Source organism: Macaca fascicularis, chromosome 10 (genome assembly GCF_037993035.2).
Source record: "Macaca fascicularis isolate 582-1 chromosome 10, T2T-MFA8v1.1".
NCBI classification, from domain to species: Eukaryota; Metazoa; Chordata; class Mammalia; order Primates; family Cercopithecidae; genus Macaca; species Macaca fascicularis.
Window position 1 is genome coordinate 13,194,598 of NC_088384.1, and position 25,823 is coordinate 13,220,420.

Below are 25,823 nucleotides of genomic sequence, written 5' to 3' on the forward strand. Positions count from 1 at the left end.
AGGACATTTTGCCAAAGTGTATGGATGGACAGAGGTTTTACCAGCATTCTCCTCCAAACTTCAGAGCGAACCTCATTCCTCCAGACCATTGTTCCTGGTCACCCCAGCCATGCCACTCATGGCAGTACTGTCTGTGCCTCAGTTTCCCCATTGGTAACAGGTGCCTAGAGAGATCTTGCAAGAATCAAAGGAGACAATCCCTGCAAAGGTCTGGATAGTGCTGAGCTAGGGGTACAAGCACAGGGGAAGTGGGTTGTCCTCATTCCATCCGGGGGGCACGTCTGTGCTGAATCATGACAAAGCCACTTGCCCTTGGGAGACCTAGTCCACACTGTCCCATTACAGACGAGGCCTCTGAGGTCCAGAGAGGACACGCATCTTGCCCAGGGTCACACAGGTTCTGACACCAAAGCCTTTCCTCAACTCCCTCACACTGCCCCCAGGCCTCTGCATGCCCATTTCCATCTCCACCTCCCACCTCACACAGGGCTAGAAGCTACTCATGCATAAGGTGAACAATGTGAAGTGTTCCTTTAGTCTTCGATTATCCTCAAAACAGCTGCTCGACCACGTGCGGTGGCTCACGCCTATAGTCCTAGCACGTTGGGAGGCCAAGGCAGGTGGATCGCTTGAGCTCAAGAGTTTGAGACCATCCTGGACAACATGACAAAACCCCATCTCTACAAAAAATACAACCTGGCATGGTGGCACACGCCTGTGGTCCTAGCTACTCAGGAGGCTGAGGTGGTAGGATGGCTTAAGCCTGGGAGGTGGAAGTTGCAGTGAGCCGAGATGGTGCCACTGCACTCCAGCCTGGGCCACAGAGCCAGACCCCATCTAAAAACCAAAACAAACAAACACACACACATACAGATGCTCAAAGTGGATATTAGATTTGTCACTTTACATATGAGGAAACAAAGGCCCAGAGAGGAGAGTTGAGCTGCCCAGGGTCACACAGGTCTGGAGAGGAAAGGACTCTTTCCTGGGGCTTCCGAACCTCTCCCGGCCTGGAGCTCCTCTGCTTGCCTCTCCCTACCTCCTTCCAGTCCAGTTTCCTTGCAGGATGAGCAGCTGCCCCAGGGTGCGGCCCAGGCCCGGCAAGGTGACCCTCCTTGCCCTAGAACCCCCATGCCATCTTCAAGTTTGTGCCCAGGGACTTGGCATCAGGAGACTGATTCTGTGACAGTAGATGCTTTGGATCATCTATCTCCATTTTCCCCTCCTGCCTGCCCCTTCCTCCTCTCCCTGCACCCCACACTCCCAGGACAGCCCCCAGGTCAGGCCTGTGGCCAGGCAGGTCATTTGTCTCCCCGCATCCTCCCACTTTCAATCCATGGAAAAGACTGAAAAAGATCAGGCACACATCTGTTGCCGACAGGGCACTCAGGCTGCTTGAGTCTCCTCTGCATCCACGCACTGAGCGTTCATGTGATGGAACATCAGTCCTGGCTGTCTGCCTGTGAAGACACAGCAGGGTAACCAGGGAGAGGCGTGGAACAGGACGTGCGTTCTGGAGGTCTGCACAGTCGGAGAGAGCCGTGAGAAACGATGGCCACATTTATTGAGCGCCTACCATGATCTGTGCATCCACCTCACTTAATCTACCCCTGGGGAATGGAGGACATTAGGGTCCTCAATTTACAGACAGATTAAATAAAAAGTTGTTCAAGGTCAAGTAGCTCCTAGGTGCTTTTGAGCCTAGGTTAGCCTGACTCCTCATCCCACTAAGCAAGAACCATACTTGTGCCCAGCCCAGGGACTGGTACGTGGTGGGTGCCTAGTGCTGGTTGAATGAATGAGTGGGTGATAAATGACTTCTGCTAGGGTCATCAGGAGGCCTTCTCAAGGAAGTGGCACTGAGGCTGGACTTGGGGAACAGCAGGAATTCTCTGGGCAAAGAAGGTGGAAGGGCATTTTAGGCAGGAGGAACAGTGTGTGCAGGCAGAGGTGTGGAGACCCGTGGCATGTTCTGGCATGTTCTGGAATCTGTGGAATCAGGGTGTACCTGTGGATTTATGGGATGTGGGATGCCAGATAAGGTGGGGCCTGACTACACCACACTGAGGAGTTGGGACTGGATCCTTTTGAGTAGGGAGAGCCCACCAGGAAGGGAAACAGTTGTGGTGATTTGCATGTTGCTCTTCTTATGCTGACATCCTCAAGGCTCAGGAGAGCCAGAGGGGATTTCAGATTTCATCAGTTCTCCACCTGGCTTTGGGGGCCTCAGTCTCTCCCTCTCTGCACTGGGGCTAGTTGGTGATGGCCAGACTCCCAGGGAAGTTCTGCTGGCTGTCTAACTGCAGGTGTTCTCTCGTCCTACCACCCTGGAAGGAGGAGCACTTTCCCTCCTGTCTCCTCGGAGGGCTAGAGTGACGTGGTAGGATGGTCAGGAAGTAGCTGGTTTGACAGGTGCTGCTGGGGGTTCCGTGACACCCCAGACTGTGGGGCCCAGGCCTGACAGCTTGGGGTAATGGAGAACGACAGAGAACAAGAGACTAGGGTTTGGCCTTGTTCTGTCATCTCTGGGTGACGTTGGCCGAGTTTCTGAGCCTCTCTGGTACCCAGTCTCGCCATCTGTAAAATGGGGCAATGGTGACTGAGTGATCGTGAGGGTCCCTCCAACAGGGCCACCTCGGACTCCCGGAGTGGGGTGCTTCGGGTCCTTAACCGGCGGTACTTCGGGAGAGTACGAGGACCGCCAAGGAGAGGGGCCGGACTCCGTGGGACCCCAGATGGACCAGCTACCACCCATCCCCTTCCCGGCTCAGAGGAACTCTCTCCACCTGCCCCCTGGGGGGGGCCCACAAAACCCGGGAGCGGATCCAGGAACGGGTTCTGGGAGGAGCGCTCCTGGGGTGAGGAGGAAAACCCGGGCAGGATCCAGGGCAGGAGCGGGGCCAGCAGCCCCCAGCCCCAGCCCCTGCTCAGCGCCGCTGGCCCCGCAGGAAGGGGCCTGAGGCCGGGTTAGGCCGAGGGGCGGGCAGGGCGGGTCCCCGCGGGCCGCCGGGGCTCCCAGGATGGGGGACGCGCGGCCTCCGCAGTGGGGCGCGGGTCACGTGTGAGGAGGGGCGAAAGTCTCGCAAAGCGGGGCGGCGTGCCGCGAGTTGGGAGTTCTCGGCGCGCCGCGGGCGGCGGGAGCTCGGGCTCCCGGGCGAGCCGGGGACGCGGCCGAGGCGGGGGCCGGGGTCCGAGACAGAGGGGGCCGCACGGAGAGTGGGAGGGGGAGAGACAGAGAAGGACAGAGGCCGCGAGGGAGACGGACAGAGACTCGCAGGGGAGAGAGGCAGCGCGGGCAGAGGGAGGCGGGAGGAGGCCAGGGGGCGACCGCGACGGAGACGGAGACCCCGCGGGCAGAGGGCGAGCGGGGCCGCAGGAGGCAGGGAGGCCGGGAGAGGGACGGGGACGCGAGGGCGGCGGAGACCCCGGCGGCGGGAGAGAGACGCAAGAGCGGTCGGGGAGGTGGCGGCAGAGCCCGGCCGGCGGGGGCGGGGAGGGCGACCCCAGGCCGGGAGGCCGAGGGGTCGCGGGGCCGGGGCCGAGCGCAGCGGGGCCGGGAGCGGAGCGCAGGGCCGGGGCCAGAGCGCGCGACCAGGAGCGGGTAACAGCGAGGGAGCGGCGCGCAGCGGGGGGCGGCGGCGGGGAGGGCGCCTGCGGCGGGGGTGGGGGGCGCGGGCGGTGGGGCGCCCCGGGCCCCCGGACCCCCGCGCTCTGAGCCCGGCCGAGCCCGACGATGCTGACGCCGAGGCGGCGCCTAGGGCGCGGCGCGGGGCAGCGCTGAAAGTTGGGCGGCCCGCGGGGAGCGGCGCGGGACGGCCGGGACGCGCGGAGACCCCAAGACCCACGCGCAGACCGAGCGGCAGCCGGGGAGGGGGGCGCGGGCCGGCCGGCCGAGTTCGGAGGCAGGAGGCACCGGGACTCCCCTCTCCGCGCCCGGGACGCCGCCCGCCGGATCCCGCCGTGGGATGTAGCGCCCGCTCGCCGCCTCCCGGACTCTCGTCGGACCCTCCGCCCAGCGGTAAGCCGCGCTCGCCCACCCCGGGCGCTGTCCGTCAGTCTGTCCGTCAGTCTGTCCCGCCGCGTGCGTGTCTGTGTGTCCCGGGCCCGCCGCTCCGGCCCCTCCCGCTCCGCACCTGATCCGGAGCTGGGTCCCGGCTGCCCGGCGCCGCGCGCGCGGTCCCGTGACTCCCCGGGAGCGGGCGGGCTCTGTCCGTCTGGGAGCGTCGCGGTCTGGGTTGTGTACTGGAAAGGGGGAGAGAGGTGGGTGGAAGGGGTCTTGACCTCCTGCCCCGGCCATGACCTTTCCCTGCCTCCACCCACCCCAGTTGTCATGCCGGGGAGCTTCAAGGCAGGTGACTTGTGGCAAGGTGGGGGATGGCGCCTTTCCGCCTCCCCAGCTGCAGCCTCGTTGCAAATGGCCCTGTGATCTGAAGAACGAAATCCCACTTCTCATGTTTTGAGCGCCTGCTTTGCGCCACACGACCCCAGGGCGCAGGGGCAGGGATCGGTAGAGGAGGCACTGCACATTCATAGTGATAGAAACTGCGGCTGCGGAGGGAGGCAGAGGCTGCTTTTTCCTCCGAGTGTAGGGAGCACCCCAAGGCAAGAGAGGTCTCAATGAGCCTCCCGCAGGGAGAACTTCCCCTGCAACCGACCAAATATACCCCCACCAGTGTCAGCCTCCCTGCCCCCTACCCACACTTCTGCCCCCAGTGTCCCCGCTTCAGGATGGAGAGGATGCAGGGAGTTGAGAGGTGGCAAGCTGGGTGGGGTGGAGCAGAGGGTATTAGAGGCAGGGCAGCCTTGCCAGCTGACAGAGCAGGGCCTCAAGAGCAGTAGAATGTTCAGCAGCAGGTTTGGGGGAAGTGGGGAACTCAGGGAGGGAGGCCCAGAGAAGGGTTGGAGCTGTGTGTGTGTGTGTGTGTGTGTGTGTGTGTGTGTGTGTGTGTGTGTGTGTGTTCGTTCTCCCCCACATCGAGTCCCATGACCTCCATGGCTTCAGGCCTTTTGGGGGCAGTTAGCAGGACTTTAGGGGCCCAAGAGCATTGCTGTCGCTCTGGCTTGGCCTGTGATGAGGGGAGCAAAAGGTGGAACAGGGCAGCTGGGGTAAGAGATGGGTGCAGCATGGTGGGAACAGAGACTGTTGGCCACTGAGCTGACCCATATCCCAGCTGGAGTTGGAAGGGCTGAGCCTAGAACATTCCACTCCATTCTCATTGGGAGGAGGGACTCTTTCTGGGGTTTTCCACACTGGGCAGTGGGTCTTATATGTCTTCCATTCAGGCTCCCAGAAATTGGCTCAGCTGGCTGGGAGAGCAGCCCTCTGGGCTGGTCACTCTCCTCCCAACTGTCAGCTTCCATGTCTGTGGCATGGGGACATCACTCCCTCCCCCAGTGACCTCCAAGGCAGGCCCTGGGCTCAATGAGCAGAGGGCTGTTCACAGACTGGGGAAAGCGCTGGGGAGATGGGAGTAAAGACTTACTTTACCTTAAAAGACAGATGAACAGCTAGTGGGTGGAGGTGGACATGGGGCAGTGGGAATATGGTGGAAATAGAGAGCTGACCAAGGAGGAGTGTCCAGGATTAGAGTGGGAATCTGGGGTACTATTCCTCATGGCCCTTTGGGTCATCCTTGAAAAGAAAGCTCTTCTCTCAGAAAATCCTCTGGAGTGGCTGTGACCAGGCAGAGCTGGTTGAGTTTCTGCTGGGTGACCTTGGGTGGGTGGCTTGACCTCTCTGAACCTCAGTTTCTTCAACTGGAGAACAGGGATGATGATACTGACTTCATCAGGGTGTTGAGCACTTTCCAGACTGTGTCAGGTCTGTGAAAGCCGCGTGCGCCAGCCTGGAGCATAGTAGGTTCGTAGACATTTGCGAAAGAGAGAATGAAGTAGCTCTGGGAGATGCTGTGAGAAGATGTCTTAGCTTAGGATAAGAAGGAAGGGGAGGAGGAACAGTGTAGGCTTACAGGGCGGGCTGCTTCTTAATGTGGATCTGGGGGAGGCGGGGGCGAGTGCTAAGGGGGGTGTGAGGAGGAGGGGGCCCCTCTGCGGGGACCACTGAGTCACGAGGACATGTAAGCGACATGACAACCAGCAACATGGTAACCAGGAAACTAGCGGCGGTGGGAAACAGAGCTGGAGCAGTGTGGGGTGGGGGTGGCGGGTAGGCCTGGTAGCGCTGGGCTCAAGGGGTCCCGGGAGCAGCCAGGCTGGTCCCTCAGAGTGAGGAGGGGAGGCCCCAGGGCCAGGCGAGCTGGGGAAGAGATGGGGGCCCTGAGAGGAGGGAGGGGAGGCACCTCGGGGCTGTAGGGCAGGGGGCTCCTCCTGCACCACCCCAGGCTCCTCTCTGCTCCTCCACATCTCCACTTTTCATGCCTCTCCCCCTAGGATGCCAAATTTGGCTCACGCAATCTGTCGTCTCTCTTCTGAGATTGGCACCGGGACGAAAGCCGAGTGCATTACATCACCACCGCCGCCGCTCCCCCTGCACGAGGAGAGCAGGAGGGGAGGGCCAGAGGGCCAGGGGCAAGTGGCCAGCCCTCAACTTTCTTTCCTGTCTTCCTGCTCCCTCTTCCCACGTCAGTCCTAGATGCTGGGGGGCTTCTGGGGGTAGCCAAGCAGGGGCTAGAGGCAGGACGTGGGCTCCAGTCTTAGGGAGATCCCAGGACCAGGGCAGAAAGTCAGGTCATTTTGCCAGCCCCCTGTCTGGGTGGAGCCTGGGGGCAGGGGGGGTTGGTTCAAGACCCTGGTCTGTCAGTGCCTTGCTGTGTGACCTTGGGCAGCCCTTTGCCCCATGCAGAGTCCACATAAGTATAGAGAACGGCCGGTCATTTAATATCTTGGTGATTCTCCTGAAAGAAGTTGCCCTTAAGTTCTGCGGCTCTCCTGGGCCCAGAGTAGGGAGCCCTGGATTTCAGATCACCCTCTGTGACCTTGAGCAATTGGCTTCACCGCCTCATGCCTCCATCTCCCCACCTGTAAAATGGGGATGACAGAATCCTCAAAGGCAACAGCTATGAAAGCAGGAGACAGGGATAGAGATAGAGCCTCTGACCCTGAAACAGACACTCAGGGGCCCGTGGATCTAGCATGCTGGCCAGGGGGTGGACATGGTAGAGTGGGAGGGTGCCTGGATTCAGACAGAAGGTTTGGAGCTTAAATCGCTGGTCTGATGCCTTTGTTTTACAAAAGTAGAAACTGAGGCCTGAGGGGAAAGTGGACCCACCAGGGTCACAATGATGGTTTGAGGGTGGAGGAAGCAGAGCTAGGGCCATCGTTTTACAAAAGTGGAAACTGAGGCCTGAGGGGGAAGTGGACCCACCAGGGTCACAGTGATGGTTTGGGGGTGGAGGAAGCAGGGCCAGGGCCTGAATCCAGGGCTCCTGGCTCCCAGCCCCACCTGGAAGCAGACAGACAGATGTCCCTGCGTAACACTGTGGCAAGCCCAGACAGGACCCAGGAGCTTCGAGGGCCCAGCTCTGACTTCGGCCGCCTCCTTTCTCCCTTCCTTCTCTCCAGATCCCCTCACCCCCACTGTCCTTGGGCACTAATTCCCTCCCTCTATTGGTCTCTTTGAAGAACTCCTTTCAGTCTCATTTTAAAGTCAGTTTCAGGCAGTCCCAGGCAAGGACAGGTTGGATTTGGGGTTAAGCTGGAAGCTTATGCTCCATTCTAGAAAATTCCCAGAGCTGGAGGTGGAGAAAGATGGGAAGCAGCTGTGGATGTTTTGTCAGATAGTGAGCTCCTCAATCCCAGAGGTATTCAAGCAGAGCCAGATGAGCACCTGCCAGGTGATTCTCGCCTTACGGGTGAGGCCGAATAACATCCCCACTTCCAAAATCCTAGGAGCCTTTGGTATTTCCCAAAGAGGAGCTGGGAAGCAGTGCTCATCACTTCCCTGCTTCCCAGTGAGGAAACACATTTGCTCGCCAGGCACTGGGCTAGGAGCTTTTGCAAATTCCCATTTAATTCTCCATGGCAATGTTGATTTGATGTCCCCATGTTGCAGATAGGAGAGCCACGGCTCAGAGAGTCTGTGTGATTTGTCCAAGGTCACACAGCAAGAAAGCAGAGGAGCCTGGGTGTGAGTTCAGACTAGTCTGATTCTCGGGGGCTGTCTCTGGGGCTTCCCTGGAGAAAGAGTGGAAAACGTTCCTCCCCTGGGCTGGGGCTTGGCAGGAGATGGTCTAGTCGCCCCCACAGCGTGACACCCCCTCAGGGATCCTCTGGCTCCTCTGGGGGCTCCATTCTGAAGACAGATACCACCATGCATCGTAGGGGAGAACTCATTTCATAGATGGGAAGACTGAGGCTCAGAGACAAGGAATGACCTGCCTCAAGGTGCCCAGAGAGTTAGATTAGGGCCAGGCTGCCTGTCTCCTGGCCCAGGGCTCTGTCCCCTGTGCCAGTGAGTGAGGAGGGGCCTTTGGGCTGACGGTGGTGGCATGAGGTGTGAGGTCGGGGATGCAGAGGGCTGGCTGCAGGAGGAAAGTTATCAGCTCAGGGCGCAGGGAGAGGGGAGCAGAAGGGAAATGGCACACGTGTTACAGAGCCTGGTGAGGTCAGTGGGACCTGGCTGGCAGGGGAGGGTCTTGGAGACAGCTTCCTTGGGTGGCTCTCTGTGTGACCTTAGGTCAGTCCTTCACCCTCTCCGAGTAATGTCCCCCATCCATGTGAACCTGGGCTGAACGATCTATTTCCACAGAGTAGCTGTGCTTGGGCTGCTGTTGAAAAGCGCTTCTCCCAATGATGAGAGGACTCTGGGTCCTGGGCAAGGGCAGGCGGGAATCCTGGGGGTTGGCGTAACCTTTAAGCCTCCTCTACGGACTCAGCCCTCCTTGGGGTGTGGGGGATCGCCAGGCACAGCCCTTCTCCTTTTCATCTTTATTTTTCTCCTGTTCCCTCTTCCCCTTGCTACGTGGGCTGATCGCTGCTCAAACTTTTAATTCAGATGGTAATTGAAATAATAATATGGGCTGAGGCCCCTCTGCTTGTGACGCTGCAGCTGGTGGAGCTCGGCTATGAATAGACCTTGAGTCACACACGCGCGCTCCTGCAGGCGCGCACACAGGCGCTCACGGGGTGGTGGGTGGGGTGCAGCATGGGGAGCAGGGGTGGGCTCACGCTCCGGCTTGCTCTGGTCTTGGCCCCCCACTCCCAAAGGTCTTGACCAGTCCTGGCCCCACAGCCCAACACGGGGTCCCTGTCATGAACCTGGAAGACTTTGGACATAGATGGTTCTCATTTACAGAAGGGGAAACTGAGGCTCAGCAAGGGGAAGTAGCTGGCTGGAAACAGGCTGGATTTGAATGGATGGGTTTTGCCTGATTCTAAGACCACACAAGCTGGGAAACTGGTGGGGAGGAGTGCTAGGGTGTGGCCCCTGCCCCTCCCTCTGCACCCCTTGCCCCACCTGCTCACAGCCCCCTCTCAGCCTGCGCGTGCATGCTCAGGCACAGACACAGACACAGGCACATGCGCATGCGCAGGCATGAGGGCTGCTCAGATGGCTGGTGCCGGTGCTTGGTGGCTGGGGTGAGAGCAGTGTTCTTGGGGTATTGCTGCAGGAGGGAGGCTGAGTGCCAGGCTCTGCACTGGGGTTCATATTCATGATTTCACTTAATTCTCCAGCACCCTGGGAGAACCATCACCCCCACTTCTCAGATGAGAATACTGAGGCTCAGAGAGAAGCAAGGATTGGTTCCAGGCCCCTGGGTAGAAACAACCACGTATGCTTTGTCCTACTGTGTACCCAGAGCCAGCCCCTCCAGGACCCTCATTGGCCACCTGAAGGGAGGCGGGTACATGTCTGCCAGCCTGGGCCTCCCCTTTCCCTCCCTGCAGCAGCTCACCCACTCCTCCCTGTGGCTGCTGGCCGGTCCCTGACCAGCCCTGCTGCCAACAGCTGGGACGTCTGGCTTCAGCAGGCAGGGGAGGGTGAGGTGCTCCAGAGAGACATTGGCAGGTCAAGAGGTCTTTAGGGGCTACCAGGGAAGGGGGTCCTTGGTGTTCCTGACCCCAGCAGGAGCTGTGAAGGGAGAAGGCAGCGTTGTCATGGTGACCTATCAGCTGGGAGCTTTGGTCTAGGCCTGTGCGGGCCCAGTGGGAGGCCCCCAGCAGGGCAGAGGGGAGATGGGGCATGGGAGGTGCAGTTGGGCAGAGGAGCTCCCTGGGACTGGGATGGAGGAGAAGCCCCCACCAAGCTCCACCCAGCAGTTCCTGTCTGCCCCTGCATTGGCCTTATCTCCATTACCTCTCCTGGGAGATGGAGAAACCGAGTCCAGAGACCACCGGGGTTTGCCCAGGGTCACACAGCAATGGTGGCAGAGCCTGTCAACCCGGAGCTGCTGCTGACTCTTCTGTGTCCTGATGGCCCCCAGGGCTGCCGGCCCCTCCTCTCTCTGACACTCCCCAGAACTATGGGGTTTGCGGGAGGGGAGCAGGGTCTGGGCCTCTTTCAGTGCCCTCTCCCAAGAAAATCCCCAGATGGGAGCGAGGGGAAGGGCAGCGGTCCCTGGTCACAGCAGTAGGAAGGGTGGCCTGAGTCAGCGGCCTGGGATCGAATCCCAGCTCAGCCCTCACTGGCTCCGCATGACCTCGGCTAGGCTACTGTTCATCTGGGGGCCTCTCTTTGCCCCTCCGTGTATCGGGGGCCACCCATGGGGATAGGGGGGCGTGTTCAGCCTTTTCCTGTTTTGCCTGTCCTGGGAGAAGCTCATGCGCCAGCGACCTAGGCTGCAGGGATGGGAGGGTTTTTTTTGTTTTTTGTTTGTTTGTTTGTTTGTGATGGAGTCTCACTGTGTCTCTCAGGCTGGAGTGCAGTGGTGCAATCTCGGCTCACTGCAACCTCCGCCTCCCAGATTCAAGTGATTCTTCCACCTCAGCCTCCTGAGTAACTGGGACTACAGGCGTCTGCCACCACGCCCGGCTAATTTTTGTATTTTTAGTAGAGACGAGGTTTCACCGTGTTGGTCAGGCTGGTCTTGAACTCCTGACCTTGTGATCTGCCTGCCTCAGCCTCCCAAAGTGCTGGGATTACAGGGGTGAGCCACTGCACCCGGCCAGGAGGGTTCTTTAGCTAGGCCATGGGGTCAGGGGTGCGTGTGCTGTGGGGAGCTGACCCCATTTTACTGATGGGGAGATTCAGGCCTAGGTGAAGGGCGTGCCCATCTTCAAGCTGGTGGCAGAGTTAGCCCCTGGGACACCTCAGTGAAGCTTTCCCCACCCCGCTGCAGCTCCTCTTCCAGCCCCCACCCTAGACTCCCCCAGGAGCCTCCCCTCTCCACATAGGCCTGAGAAGCCCAGGACCCTCTGCCCTGTGAGTGTGAAGGTACCATTCATCCTGGGAGACAGATGGGATGGGGTCGGCAATTAGGGGCTCCTTGGGGCCATACAGGGGAGGTGGTGGGCACGGGCTGGAGGGGCCCTGGCTGGGGGTGAAATGGAGCAGGCAGAGGGGCTTTGGGCATCGTTCAAACCTCGTGCCCATGGATACCCTTCTGCAGTTATCCTGACAAATGGGCCTCAAGTCCCTCCTCACTGTTCCTCACGGGGAGCTCCCCATCTCCGGGGAAGCCCACTCCCGTCTAGAAGGCTCTGCTGATTGATCCCTGCCTCCCTCTGTCCTTCGCCCTGCCTCTGGGGCAGAGAGACTCAGCCTGCTCTCAGCAAGACAGGAGGAGTGGCCCGCCTCCCCCTCCCCTACCCCAAGGCTCCTCCAGCCTCAGTTGTCCCAGGTAAGGCCCGTGACTGGGACACAGAAGATCTGGGTTCCTGTCCAGCTCCACCCCTGGGCAGCTGTGGAATCTGGGGCAGCTTTTTCACCTCTGAGCCTTCATCCCCTGCCCCGTAAGGGTGGACTTTTGCCTCTGTTTCTTTCCTTTGTTTTTTTTTGAGATGGAGTCTCGCTCTGTTGCCCAAGCTAGAGTGCAGTGGCGCAATCTCAGCTTACTGCAACCTCCGCCTCCTGGTTCAAGTGATTCTCTTGCCTCAGCCTCCAGAGTAGCTGGGACTACAAGTGCGCACCACCATGCCGGGCTAATTTTTGCATTTTTAGTAGAGACAGGGTTTTACCATGTGGGCCAGGCTGGTCTTGAACTCCTGACCTCGTGTGATCCATCCACCTCAGCCTCCCAAAGCGCTGGGATTGTAGGTATGAGCCACCGCACCTGGCCCTTTGTGTCTGTTTCTGAGGGTGACTGGGAAGATCCTGTGAGCCTGAGTGAATGAATATATCACAGCTTGTTGATATGAACTACTTTGTGGCCCAGCCACTCAAGGGCACTGATGGGCCTGATTTCCAGATCCCCATCACCAGCCACTGCTGTGGGGTATCACTTCTCTGAACAGCCAAGCCTCCCCCGGCCCTCCCTCCCCCAGGCCTCCAGAACTGCTTGGGTGGGGCAGGGCTGGCTGAGTGCCAGCCCCGTCATGAGGCTGCAGAGCCTGAGCCCACTTGACCTTGGAAAGGGCCTCTCTCTGGCTGGGCTCCAAGGCTGCCCCCAAGAGATACCGGGTAGTGGCTGGGCAGCAGAGAGAACTGGGTGGGGCAGAGAGAGAACCGCTTGCCAGAGCTGTCCTGGGTCCCTGAGACAACAGGCTAGAGGACAGAGGAGAACGACCAGCCAGCCACGGGAGGGTCTCCACTTGGCAGCTACATCAGCAGCCGGGCAGAGCCTACTCCTCACAGTCAAGTAGGCTGCCTGAGAACGGGGGTGAGCGCCCTGTCCTGGGAGATGTGTAAGCAACTGCTCAATGGCCTCTGTTAGGGGGGGCAGGCGGGGCTCTAATACAAGACCAGGGGAATAAATTGGACCCAGAACCTAAAGAATCCCTGCTATTTGGGCTGCAGAGTGGCAGTCCTGTGAGCTGGGGGGTCTAACAGACTTTTCCCAGTATTTGCCCATTACATCCAACAATTGCCCCCATGGTTGTGCGTCACAAAGCCCGGGGTCCAAGCACCTCCAGTCACAGCTTCAAGACACACGCTGGATCCCATTTCACAGCTCCTAACCCCCACTCAGGCCAGTGCTTTAAAAATTGCACACAGGTCCTGCCCCATTAGTGGGCTGGGAAATTGATTTAGTGAGTTGCACTACTTGTTTTCTGAAAATGAAATTAAAAAGAAAATTTCAAAATACTATGCATGTAGTGAGGGTAAATACTATTTTGTGACGCTCTTACTTCAGCTTTAAATATATAACCGGGTGCAGTGGCTCACGCCTGTAATCCCAGCACGTTGGGAGGCCGAGGCGGGAGGATGGCAAGAGCCCAGAAGGTTGCAACTGAGCTGTGATCGCATCACTGCACTCCAGCCTGGGCATTGGAGCAAGACTCTATATCTAAAAAATAAATATAAAGTACGTTAAAATAACAAACAGGATGTTTGCTTTTACTGCGGATTTTGGTCAAAAAGCTTGAAAGCTACTGTCCTGTATAGAAATCCAGGAGGTGCCCCATAGAGCTCTGACGCACAGGTTCCTATTTCCCTGGATGTTTGGTTCCTAAAGATGTAAGTGTCACGACTTCCAGGATGCTGCTGTCCTGCCCTCAGAAGTAGCCTGTCCCTTGCTCAGTGGACCACCCAGGTCCAGGGCCCCACGCTCCTCCAGAGTCACCACCTCTCCCCAGGGCCTAGATCCCAGGCCGGGCCAAATTCCCTGCTTTCCGCTCAGCCCAGGCCCAGCCCTGCTCTGTCCTTGTGCTCTCCTGCTTGCCCCCATCTTCCTGGGACCTTCTCTCTAGGCCTTTTTACGCACACACACCCATGCATGCACACATGGGTGCATGGAGCTCAGCAAAGCAGGTTTGTGACTTACCTGCTTCCCTTCAGCATACAGTAGGTGCTCAATAAATGTTCACTCAATTATTTACAGAGCGCCCTCCGAGGCAAGGCACTCTGCTGTGTTGAGACACATCTGGCACCTGGCAGGAAGGCAGATCCTATACCAGCTCAGGGGACGTTTAGGGTGATGAATGAATGGATGGATGGGGGTTGGCTGGAGCTGGAGATTCTCTGGCCTGAGGAGCCAGTGGGGAGGTGGTCAGAAGTAAAGAGGTGCACGCAGCCCATGGCCCCCCCATGGCAGGCATTCTGTTAGTGATAGTCCCTTGGGGCTGTGGCCCAGCATTGGGTCATGGGCAGGGGCTGACTCTTCCTCCTGCTGTCTCTGGTCCTTCTGAGGCCTCTGTCTGCCGTGCCTTCTCCCACTAGGTCCTGTACACATGTCCCTGCCACCCATCCTTGGGTGAAGCCAGGACATCCTCCCCCGAGCCCCTGACACCTGGGGGACACCTGGGAAGAGAAGCCCATGCTCCGTGGAGGGTGAGGCAGAGACTTGAGCCCTCTGACATCCTGTCCTCTCTCCCCTCTGTTCATGGCCACTGTGCTTGTGTACAGTGACACAGAGGGTCGTCTGGTCACTGCTCAGAGGCCACCTCCACTGGGAAGTTCTCCCTGACTACTGTGTCAAAAATAGCTTCTCCTTGGTCACGATCTGTCACATGGCCCAGTTAGACCCTTCCCAGGAATTGTGACGGGCTGGGTTATCTTGTCAGTCGTTAGATGTTTATGAAGCAGCTACTCTGTGCCAGGCTCTGGGAGTTGGGGTGAAGTAGGGAGGCAAGGTTCCTACCCTTAATGAGGTTGCAAATGAAACTGCTTTGGCTGCTGAGGGCTGCCAGGAAGATCTGAGAGCTGGATGGGGAGGGCGGGCCTCGGGGCCTCTTGGGACAGGCAGCCTTTGAGTCAAGATCTGAATGGCAGGAAGGCCCGAGTGGTGGAGTCTTGGAGAAGAGAATTTCAACCAGAAAGAACAGCCAGTGCAAAGGCCCATCGATATGAACAAACTTGGTGCGTTAAAGGGATGGGAAGGAAGGTCTCTTCCGGTGGATGGGGAGTGGAGGGGGTGAGGTCAGAGAGGGCAGGACCTCCCCCGAGGCCAGGCATTCATCCCGAGTGCCCTGGGGAGACCAAGAGCTCTGATCAGGGAGTGATGTGGAGATGGACTGCGGGAGGTGGGTGGAGGCTGTGGGAGGAGGCGGCAGGCAGAGGCTGCGGGCTGCAATAGTGATGTGGTTCTTTGGGATGGATGACTGGGTGAGGGGATGCATCCGGGGCCCCGAGGTTCACCTGCTTTGGGCAAGCTCCCGAGTCCGCTGTGGGATGATGATAATAGCACCTGCCTTGCAGGTGTGGACCAGTGAGTGCTTGGCCCTCAGTGAACACTAAGTGCGTGTTAGTTATTATCCCACTGTTATTGCGGTTGGGCTTAGGGAAGGCTGGAGAATGACGCCCAGATGTCAGGCCTGAGCAACCTCCTGGGAGGAGTCACAGACTGAGATGGGGGAAGGCAGGAGAGGGGAGGACAGGGGCATGGCTTGGGCTTGGCAGTACCGGGTTCGCGATGCCTCTTTACTGTCCAGCAGACACAGGGAGCGGGAGCCAAGTGGGCTTGTGGCTGCCTGGGGGGGAGGCGCAGGCCGGGTGGTATTTTAAGCCACAGGACTGGATGAGATCACAGGGAGGACTGGGGAGAAGGGAAGGGAGGTGGGCTGGCTGAGCTGGGCACGGCACGGTGTAGGGGCATGGAGAGGCCAGAGGCAGGAGAGCAAGGGGCGACCTGGAGAGGGACCCTCAGGCCTGGAGGACTCAAGGAGAAAGACGAGGGTCAGTCCAGAGCCTCCATCAGAGCTGCTGAGAGGGAAGGGGGCGCAGAGGAGCCCTGGAGGGGGCTGAGGGGAGACTAGGAGGTGAGGAAGAGTGGAGAGTAAGTCATCCCCTTCAAGAAGGGCTGCAGGCCGGGCATGGTGGCTCACGCCTGTAATCCCAACACTGTGAGAGGCCGAGGCAGGAGGATCACTTGAGCCCAGGAGTTCAAGATCAGCCTGGGTAACAGGGAGGGCCTGTCTCTACAAAAAAATTTAAAAATTAGCCAGGCACGACGACACACACCTGAAGTCCCGGCTATTCGGGAGGATCGCTTCAACCTGGGAAGTCAAGGCTACAGTGAGCCGTGATAGTGCCACTGCACTCCAGCCTGGGTGACAAAGCGAGACCCTGCCTCAAAAAATAAAAAAAGAAAGTCTTCTGCACTTTACAGTTTACAAACCCCTGCCCACACTGTTCGCCTTGGCAGCATGCCTGTACGCTGGGTGTTATTCCTTCCCATTTTACGGATGTGACTCAGGGAGGTTAAGAAATTTTCCCAAAGCCACGCAGCCCATAGGTGAAGTGTTCTCAGACTTTCGGGGTCACAGTCCTTTTTGACAACCTTATCAATGCTATGACCATTCTCTGGAAAATATGCATGTGTACACATTAATTTTAAAACTCTTCATGTGCATTTCCCCACAGGTAATACGTTCATACGGTTCTAAAATTCAAAAAGACACAAACGGGAATACAGTGACAGTTCTTCCTCCCACCCTGTCCCCAGCCACCTGCTTTCCCTCCCTGGAGCCGCCAATGTCACCAGCTTCCTGGGTCACCATCCACAGACAAGCAGAGACAAGCAAATATGTGTATCTATAAATTTCTTCTCTCTCCTTTTTTACACAAATGGTAGCTACTATACTCACCGCTCATCACTGTTGCCTTTTTTTGCTTAAAAATACATCTTGAAGACCTACATTGCTCCTCACAGAGCTCCCTCCTGGCTTTTTCTGTCTGTGTGCTGTGCCATTCGTGGATGGGCATTTGGGCCGCTTCCAAGCGGCGCCGCTGAAGGCAGGGCTGCTCGTTCCCCGCGTGTGAGTCTTGGGCTGGAGTCCCAGGAGGGCCCAACAGACGATACCACCCAGTGGCCTCCGCTGGATAAGCGAGGGAGTGGGGCTCTAACTCAGCCCTGACTGTTCCTCACTCCTCCCTGCTCCCGCGCCACTTCTTTAGGGGGCACCTGCTGGGTCCAGCCGAGCATCCCAGGGAAATCCTGTGTGTGTGTGTGTGTGTGAGTGGGGGACATGAGCCCCCATCCCCCAAGGTGCTGGGAGACACCCCCCACCAGCCAGCAGCCCCAGCTCCTGGAGTCTTGTTTGCTGACAGCTGAGGATGACGCAATGGGATGGGGGAGCAGCAACCACCACCTCACCCCCAGCCCCAGCCCCACCCAGGCTGGAGTGCAGGAATGAGGGCCAGATGATGATCACACCTGGGCTGTGCCGAGGTCACCTCTGCCGCAACTTCCCTGACCCCCGCCCAGCACAGCTCCTGGCCCCTCCCCAGCACCTCCCCTTCTACCCGGCCCTGGAGGAGATTTCGCCCTTGCTGCCTGGGGAGGGAGGGAAGCCAAGTGGAGGAGCAACTCTGCTGAGAGCTCCCTGTCCTGGCTATGAGCCAGCCTCCCTCCCCTGCTGCTCCTGCTCTCTGGCCAGTCCCCCTCATCCGCTCCTCAGCTTCTCTCCCATCTGTAGGGCTGCTGGGGCCAGGGCTGAGACACTCTCTCCTTTTCCATGCCCTTGGCCCAGGCGGTCTTGCCCACCCTCACAACTCAACCTGTCACCAGCGTTCACCGTCTCATGCACCCAGCTCTGCCCGCCCTCTCTCTGGAGACTCAGGATCTGACGTGGGGTAGACATCTGCATTTGGACGTTCAAAGCCACTGCACACGGTAAACCGTCGCTCCCAAAACCTGGCCCCGTTTCAGTCTTCCACCACTACTGGCCACTCGACAACCCCCTTCCACCCCTAAACCCTGCGGACTCTTCACCCAGAATGCGTGTGTCCCAAATTCATCTCCTCTTGAGCTCCATGGCCGCCATCCTGGTAGCTCCAAGCTACCATCATGCTCTTCTCACCAGCCTAATACACTTCATCACAGCGACTGGTGCTGCGCTCTGGACAGTGCAGGCTTCAAAAGCTGGCTGAGACAAGGGCCAGGGTGCCACTGGGATTATATTGGGAATGTTTATCTTTTATTCTTATTCATTATTATTATTATTATTATTATTTGAGATAGAGTCTCATTCTGTTGCCCAGGCTGCAGTGCAGTGGCGAGATCTTGGCTCATTGCAACCTCTGCCTCCTGGGTTCAAGCGATTCTCCTGCCTTAGCTTCCTGAGTAGCTGGGATTACAGGCAGGCGCCACCATGCCTGGCTAATTTTTGCATTTTCAGTGGACACGGTGTTTTACCATGTTGGCCAGGCTGGTCTCAAATTCCTGACCTCAGGTGATTTACCTGCATCAGCCTCTCAAGGTGCTGGGATTACAGGTGTGAGCCACCATGCCCAGCCCATTTTTTACGTTTTAGGGAAAAAGTTTCACTATGTTGCCAAGGCTGATCTGAAACTCCTGGGCTCAGGCAATCCACCTGCCTCAGCCTCCCGAAGTGTTGGAATTATAGGCATGAGCCAATACACCTGGCTAGAAATGTATTTCCTTTTTTTTTTTTTTTTTGAGACGGAGTCTCGCTCTGTTGCCCAGGCTGGAGTGCAGTGGCACGATCTCAGCTCACTGCAAGCTCCGCCTCCCGGGTTCACGCCATTCTTCTGCCTTAGCCTCCCAAGTAGCTGGGACTACAGGCACCCACCACCAGGCCCGACTAATTTTTTGTATTTTTTAGTAGAGACGGGGTTTCACCATGTTAGCCAGGATGGTCTCAATCTCTTGACCTTGTGATCTGCCCGTCTCGGCCTCCCAAAGTGCTGGGATTAAAGGCATGAGCCACTGTGCCCACCCAGAATGTTGTATTTCTTAAGCCTGGTGGTAGATACACAAGGCTTTATTTTATTTTATTTTATTTTATTTATTTGAGACGGAGTCTCACTCTGTCACCCAGGCTCGAGTGCAATGGCATGACCTTGGCTCACTGTAACCTCCGCCTCCTGGGTTTAAGTGATTCTCCTGCCTCAGCCTCCTGAGTAGTTGAGATTACAGATGCCCACCACCGTGCCTGGCTAGTTTTTGTATTTTTAGTAGAGATGGGGTTTCACCATGTTGGCCAGGCTGGTCTCGATCTCCTGACTTCATGATCTGCCCGCCTCGGCCTCCCAAAGTGCTGGGATTGCACCTCACAGGTCCAAGCAATCCTCTCACCTCAACCTCCTGAGTAGCTGGGACTATAGGCATGCACTACCACACTCAGCTAACATACATTTTTTGTAGAGATGGGGTTTTACCATGTTGCCCAGCATGGTCTTGGATTCATGGCCTCACGTGATCCTTCTGCCTCTGCCTCCCAAAGTGCTGGGACTATGGGTGTGAGCCACCATGCCTGGCCAAAAGGCTTTATTGTATTAGTCCTTATTCCTATTTGTCTTAAATATTTCACATGGAAATTTAAAACCAGACCAGGCAAAGCCTGACAGCCCGCCAGCCCTGAGGGTGACATCCGCAGCCCTTGCCACCTCCTGCCTCTGTGGCCTCATCCTGGTCCACTCACTCCCAGGCTCACTTCACGGCCACAACTTGGCCTTCCTGCAGCTTCTCAACACCAAACTCAGACTTTTGGAACTTCCTCTCCTCTCTCCTCTCCTCTCCTCTCCTCTCCTCTCCTCTCCTCTCCTCTCCTCTCCTCTCCTCTCCCCTCCTCTCCTCTCCCCTCCCCTCCCCTCCCCTCCCCTCCCCTCCCCTCCCCTCCTCCTCTCCCCTCCCCTCCTCCCCTCCCCTCCCCTCCCTTCCCCTCCTCTCCTCCCCTCCCCTCCTCTCCTCTCCTCCCCCTTTCCTCCCCCTTTCCTCCCCCTTTCCTCCCCCTTTCCTTCCCCTTTCCTTTCCTTTACGTCTTGCTCTGTTGCTAGGCTGGAGTGTAAAGGCGCGATCTCGGCTCATTGCAGCCTCTGCCTCCTGGGTTCCAGCAATTCTCCTGCCTCAGCCTCCCAAATAGCTGGGAGTACAGACGCCCACCAGCACGCCCAGCTAATTTTTTGTATTTTTAGTAGAGACAGGGTTTCACCATGTTAGCCAGGATGGTCTCGATCTCCTGACCTCATGATCTGCCCATCTCAGCCTTCCAAAGTGCTGGGATTACAGGCGTGAGCCACTGCACCTGGCCCCCCTTTCTTTCTTTCTCTCTTTCTTTCTCTCTCTCTCTCTCTCTCTTTCCTTCCTTCCTTCCTTCTTTCCTTCCTTCCTTCCTTCCTTCCTTCCTTCCTTCCTTCCTTCCTTCCTTCCTTCCTTCCTTCCTTCCTTTCTTCCTTCCTTCCTTCCTTTCCTTTCCTTTCTTTCCTTTCTTTCTTACAGTCTTGCTCTGTCACGCAGGCTGGAGTGTAGTGGCACGATCTCGACCTCCGCCTCCCAGGTTCAAGCAATTCTCCTGCCTCAGCCTCCCAGGTAACTGGGATTACAGCCACCACACCTGGCTAATTTTTTTTTTTTTTTTTTTTTTTTTTTTTGAGACGGAGTATGGCTCTGTCGCCCAGGCTGGAATGCAGTGGCGTGATCTCGGCTCACTGCAACCTCCCCATCCCAGGTTCAAGCAATTCTCCTGCCTCAGCCTCCCTAGTACCTGGGACTATAGGCTCCTGCCACCACGGCCAGCTAATTTTTGTATTTTCAGTAGAGACAGGGATTTCACCAAGTTGGCCAGGCTGGTCTCAAACTCCTGACCTCAGATGATCCACCCGCCTCGACCTCCCAAAGTGCTAGGAATACAGGCGTGAGCCACCATGCCCAGCCTAATTTTTGTATTTTTAGTAGAGACAGGGTTTCACCATGTTGGCCAAGCTGGTCTGGAACTCCTGACCTCAAGTGATCTGCCCACCTCAGCCTCCCAAAGTGCTAGGATTACAGGCGTGAGCCACTGCACCCGACCTCCTGGAGTATTCTATGCCCCACTTTCACAAAGATACACAGTTCTCCTGACCGACTCCCACTTACTACCCAAGTCTTGGCTCTGCCACTTTCTCACAGAGGCCTTTGGAGGTGCCCATCAAACCGGAGCCCCCTCCTCTGTCTCACTCCATCTTGCACTTTTCCTTCAAACTGCTTAACGCCACGCGCATCCGGCCACCTGGGATGGCCAATGCCTGCCATCCAGTGTCTCTCACCAGCTCATCCACAAGCCGGCAGAGTCCAAGGCCTGCGTCTGGCCCGCAGCTAGCATGCAGTCCATAGTAACTGAGTGAGAGCCCCAGCGAGGCAGTGGGGTGTTGAAGCCCCACCGGCCGCCACTGAGGGAGCTGGGGAGCTGAGGTTGTTCTGGAAAAGAGAAACTTCAGGGATCCACTGACCTTCACATCCCTGTGGGGAAGATGGGCACAGGTATTTGTGGAGGGTGGGAAGCCCCAGCAAGGGCAGAGGCCTGGCATCAGCAATTCAGCAAAGGGCGCACCCGTGGGTTGAAACAGGTGGCCTCTGGGTCCTCCAGCCCCCAGGGTCTGTGATTTGTCCCTGACAAAGGCCTGCTGGACATTGTGGGGAACTTGCTTGTCAGCCTGCTCCAAGTCGGGGGCATTGCTTGCTTGTTGCCGGCCAAGTGGTTGGGAGGGCCCGGCGGGGTGCAGAGGGGGAGAAATGAGCCGGTCCACCCCCTGCTGCTTCAAGCCCCTGTGGAGCCCAAAGCTTGGTCTCCAGGATTTGGCTGGACCTGAAATCAGGAACCTGGGTCCTGGCTCCAACTTGCCCTGTGATCCAGTTTCTCCTTCCCCATAGGACTGACTTCACAGAACCGGACACGTAGTAGGACTGGATGCTTACTGGATGGAAGCAAGCGTGTGACAGTATTTCTTCGAGACAGGACAGTAGCATGCCTTGTTAGTGTGCTTTGATGCCATTGCCCAGGCCCACATCCTGGCTTTACCACTCATAAGCTGTGTGACCTTGGGCAAGTTGCTGAATCTCTCTGTGCCTTGCTTTTCTTCTAAAACAGGGGTAATGGTAATTTCCTCTGAGATCATTGTGAGGATGATAGGAATCGATCAGTGTAAAGCACAGAGTAAATGCGTGCTCAGTGCTCAGATGCTCAGCCAGGATTTTTGCGATGTCAGAGGGTTGCCTGGTGAGGGAGGGGCTAGGTGTGCCACAGGCTTTCCAGGTCCGGAAGAAGGTGGGGAGGGAGACGACTTTCTTGAGTACCCACCATGTGGCATGCGTTTTTGGGACAATCCACATCAGGCCCTGCAGGTAGGCACTGCGATGTTCCTTTCACCAATGGAGATACCGAGGCTCAGAGAATCCAGTGACCTGCTAGAGCCAAGTGGGACTGAGCCTGATTCCAGCCCAGCTCTGTGTGATCCAGCGCCGCTGTTCTTGTCCACTTGCTCCCTAGTGCGGTAAATGAACACAAACTGGGTAGGGCCCTGTGGATGAGGCCCAAGCGGGCTCTGGGATGCTGCATCTGAAATTCAGGGGAGGAAATCAAGAGGGAGCAATGTTCAGCCTTGAGTAAAATGCACCTTATCGATCACTTACTCTGGGCTGGGCACGTGGTGTGCATGATCCCATTTATCCTCATTACAGTCTTAGGAAGTCTGCTCTATTATTAGCTTCTCCTAAACATGGGGCATGCAGGGACTAGAGAGGTTAAGTGCCTCGCATAAGGTCACCTGGGCACAAAGTTGTTTGGAGGCTCCAGAGCTGAAGCCGCTGCACCAGGAGGGGCGTTCCTGAGACTCATGAAGAGGAGGGAGTCAGGCCTCCCAGGGACAGGGGACTACAGGGCCTGCAGAGGGCAGTGGCAGGTGGGGACCCTGCCACAGTGTCTCCTGTGGCTCGGTCTGTCTTTGGCTCCCCTTACCCTTGGAGGGGTACAGCTCAAAGAGCTGTGGCCCTGGGCTCTTGAGTTCTCTTCCCCCCTGCAAAGCTCCACACGTTGGAGTGGAAAGCCAGTCAAATCAGACCTGAGGGCCTCAGCTGGAGTGGGGACAGACTGCTTGCTCCTCAGGGGCTGGGAAATGGAACAGTGGTGTCAATTCTGTCTATTTCTTTCTTCCTTTTTTTTTTTTTTTTTCCCTGAGACAGAGTCTTGCTCTGTTGCCCAGACTGGAGTGCAGTGGCACAATCTCGGCTCACTGCAGCCCCTGCCTCCTGGGTTCAAGTGATTTTCCTGCCTCAGCCTCCCAGGTAGCTGGGATTACAGGCACCCGCCACCATGCCTGGCTAATTTTTGTATTTTTAGTAGACACGGGGTTTCACCATGGTGGCCAGGCTGGTCTCAAACTCCTGACCTCAGGTGATCCGCCCGCCTTGGCCTCCCAAAGTGCTAGGATTACTGGTGTGAGCCACCGTGCCCAGCCAATTCTGTTTATTCCTTCTAGGGAAATCGTCCACCCTTCAGGACCTGTCCTTGGTGCGCTGAGTTATGTCCTGGGCTCTGTCCCCTGACCTCCACTGCCCTGTGCTGGCTTCCTCTGGTGGGATGTTTGCTGGAGAGCCGGCCTCCCCCTCTAGGCCCAGGAGGGCTCAGGGATGGCTGGGGCTAAGGAGACTCAGGAGCATCCCCCATCTGTCACCTGACTCCAAGCTCTGTCTGAGTGCCTTGTTTTGTACACCTTCCCATCTCTCCTGCCGGGGAGCCATGATGGCCCCCCCATCTCGCAGACAGAGGGAAGGAACTTCTGACCAGAGCATGTTAGTGGTGGAGTCAGGAGTGGAAGGGGTTCCCGGCTGCCGGTGCAGCATTCTCGGTCATCAGCAGCTGCATCTTTGTCATCACTGTTACCAACATTAGTTTTTGCACTTTACCTGCAATGTAATAATGCATGGTGGTTGTCATGTTCACAAGGCAGTGGCCTGATGAGGAAGGTACCAGTATCATCATCTCCAGTTTGCAGATGAGAAAACTGAGGTTCAAAGAGGATATGCTTGGAGGTGACAGAGCTGAGACTGAGAGCCAGGTCTTGCCACCCCAAACATATGGGTTTAACCAGTACAATTTTTCATATCAAACGGAGGCCAAGTGCCGCAGATAGACAGTGAGGCCTGAGGGCTCAGAGCAGCAGGGTCAGAGAGCCTCAGGGGCTCAGGGTAGTTCTGGAGGGATGGGGAGAGCCTGGGGGTCCCAGGTTGAGCCGGGTGATATGGCAGGAGAAGGGGTCCCAAAGCCAGGGACCAGGGTGAGCCAAGGACCTGGAACCAGTCAGACTCAAGTTAGAGTTCCAGCTTTGTCACTGCTGCTGTGTGGCCCCCAAGCTCAGCATCATCCCCCAACCCCCCGGCATCTCTGTAGCCTGCAATTCTTCAGCTGGGGAGGAGAAATAACAACCCTTCTTGTTACTGTGGTAGGTGATTAATAAATACTTGTTAAATACACAAAGGATACAGTGATGCTTCAGTGAGAGAGAGGAGGCAGCGCCTGGCATGGAGTTGGCAGAAATTCCCTGAGAGGGGCTGAAGAGAGAGGATGACTGGTTCCTCAGGTCCCCAAGGCTGAGCTCTGTGACCTCGGGCAAGTCACATCACCTCCCTGGTTGTCTCACCCAGTAACAGTCACCTCGAAGTCTGGTGATGGGATGACATGAGATGCATGACAGCCTGGCAGACTGGCACTGGCCACTGCTCCCCAGGCGTGAGCTCCCTGCTGCTGTCTAAAGGAGCAGAGTTTCAGGCAGGGCTGGAGCTGCTGCCTGGCTCCGGCAGGGCCTGGCGGAGGTGCCCCTGCAACAGCCATCATGTGTCTGGTCAGTGGCACGGGTCTCGGGAGGAGGTTTGCCCTCGAAGCCTTCCAGGTGCTGGGACCTGCCGAGGCTGCTGCCAGCTGATCAGCGTTTCTTTTTCAAAGAGGGTTGTGGGCAAGGACAGATAAGTTCGTGTCCTAAAATTGTCGGGAAAACCTAAAAGTTGACAGGGTTGGGGTGGTCTTCCTGCCTCCTCTGGACCCCCAGGAGGCAGAGTCTGCAGCCCCTCCCTAATTCCTCAGGATGGGGCAGAATGGCTGGTGTCAGTGGTGAGGCCTGAACTTCCTTCCACAGTTGTTGACTTACTGTGCCACCTTGGACACGGTGCCATGCCCTGTTCTTGGCCTCAGTTTCCCCAGCTGGCTAATGAAGTCTGGACTAGAGACCTGCAGATTTTGGATGTTGACAGCACAGTAAAATTAAAAGAAAGCCAGACGCAGTGGCTCATGCCTGTGATCCCAGCATTTTGGGAGGCTGAGGCAGGAGGACAGCTTGAGGCCAGGAGTTTGAGACTAGCCTAGAAAACATAATAAGACCCCCTCTCTATAAAAAATAGTAATAATCGCCGGGCGCAGTGACTCACACCTGTAATCCCAGCACTTTGGGAGGCCAAGACGGGCGGATCACGAGGTCAGGAGATCGAGACCATCCTGGCTAACATGGTGAAAACCCATCTCTACTAAAAATAAAAAAAATCAGCCGTGTGTGGTGGCGGGCACCTGTAGTCCCAGCTACTCAGGAGAGCAAGACAGGAGAATGGCGCGAACCTGGGAGGTGGAGGTTGCAGTGAGCCAAGATCGCGCCACTGCACTCCAGCTTGGGCGACAGAGACAGAGCGAGACTCGGTCTCAAAAAAAAAAAAAAAAAAAAGTAATTTTTTTTTTTTTTTTTTTTTTTTTTTTTTTTTTTTTTTGAGACGGAGTCTCGCTCTGTCGCCCAGGCTGGAGTGCAGTGGCCGGATCTCAGCTCACTGCAAGCTCCGCCTCCCGGGTTTACGCCATTCTCCTGCCTCAGCCTCCCGAGTAGCTGGGACTACAGGCACCCGCCACCTCGCCCGGCTAGTTTTTTTTTTTTGTATTTTTTAGTAGAGACGGGGTTTCACCGTGTTAGCCAGGATGGTCTCGATCTCCTGACCTCGTGATCCGCCCGTCTCGGCCTCCCAAAGTGCTGGGATTACAGGCTTGAGCCACCGCACCCGGCCAAAAGTAATATTTTTTATTTTTATTTATTTATTTTTTGAGACAGAGTTTCACTCTTGTTGCCCAGGCTGGAG

At 57.0% G+C, this 25,823-nt stretch overlaps 1 protein-coding gene across 3 annotated transcripts in view; it reads left to right on the forward strand.

Annotated features, from left to right (window-relative positions):
* Positions 1-3,104: 3,104 nt before the first annotated feature.
* The window catches only part of KCNJ4 (potassium inwardly rectifying channel subfamily J member 4), a 30,859-nt gene continuing 8,140 nt past the window's right edge, over positions 3,105-25,823 (forward strand). Inside the window, exons 1-2 of one of the 3 annotated variants that reach the window (XM_045363626.2) lie at positions 3,105-4,018; positions 17,467-17,609. The gene's annotated coding sequence lies outside the window, so the exon portion shown is untranslated. Of the gene's footprint in view, positions 4,019-14,795; positions 14,855-17,466; positions 17,610-25,823 lie in introns of those variants that run through there. The other 2 variants (XM_005567299.3, XM_065522123.1) reach the window with 2 other exon arrangements.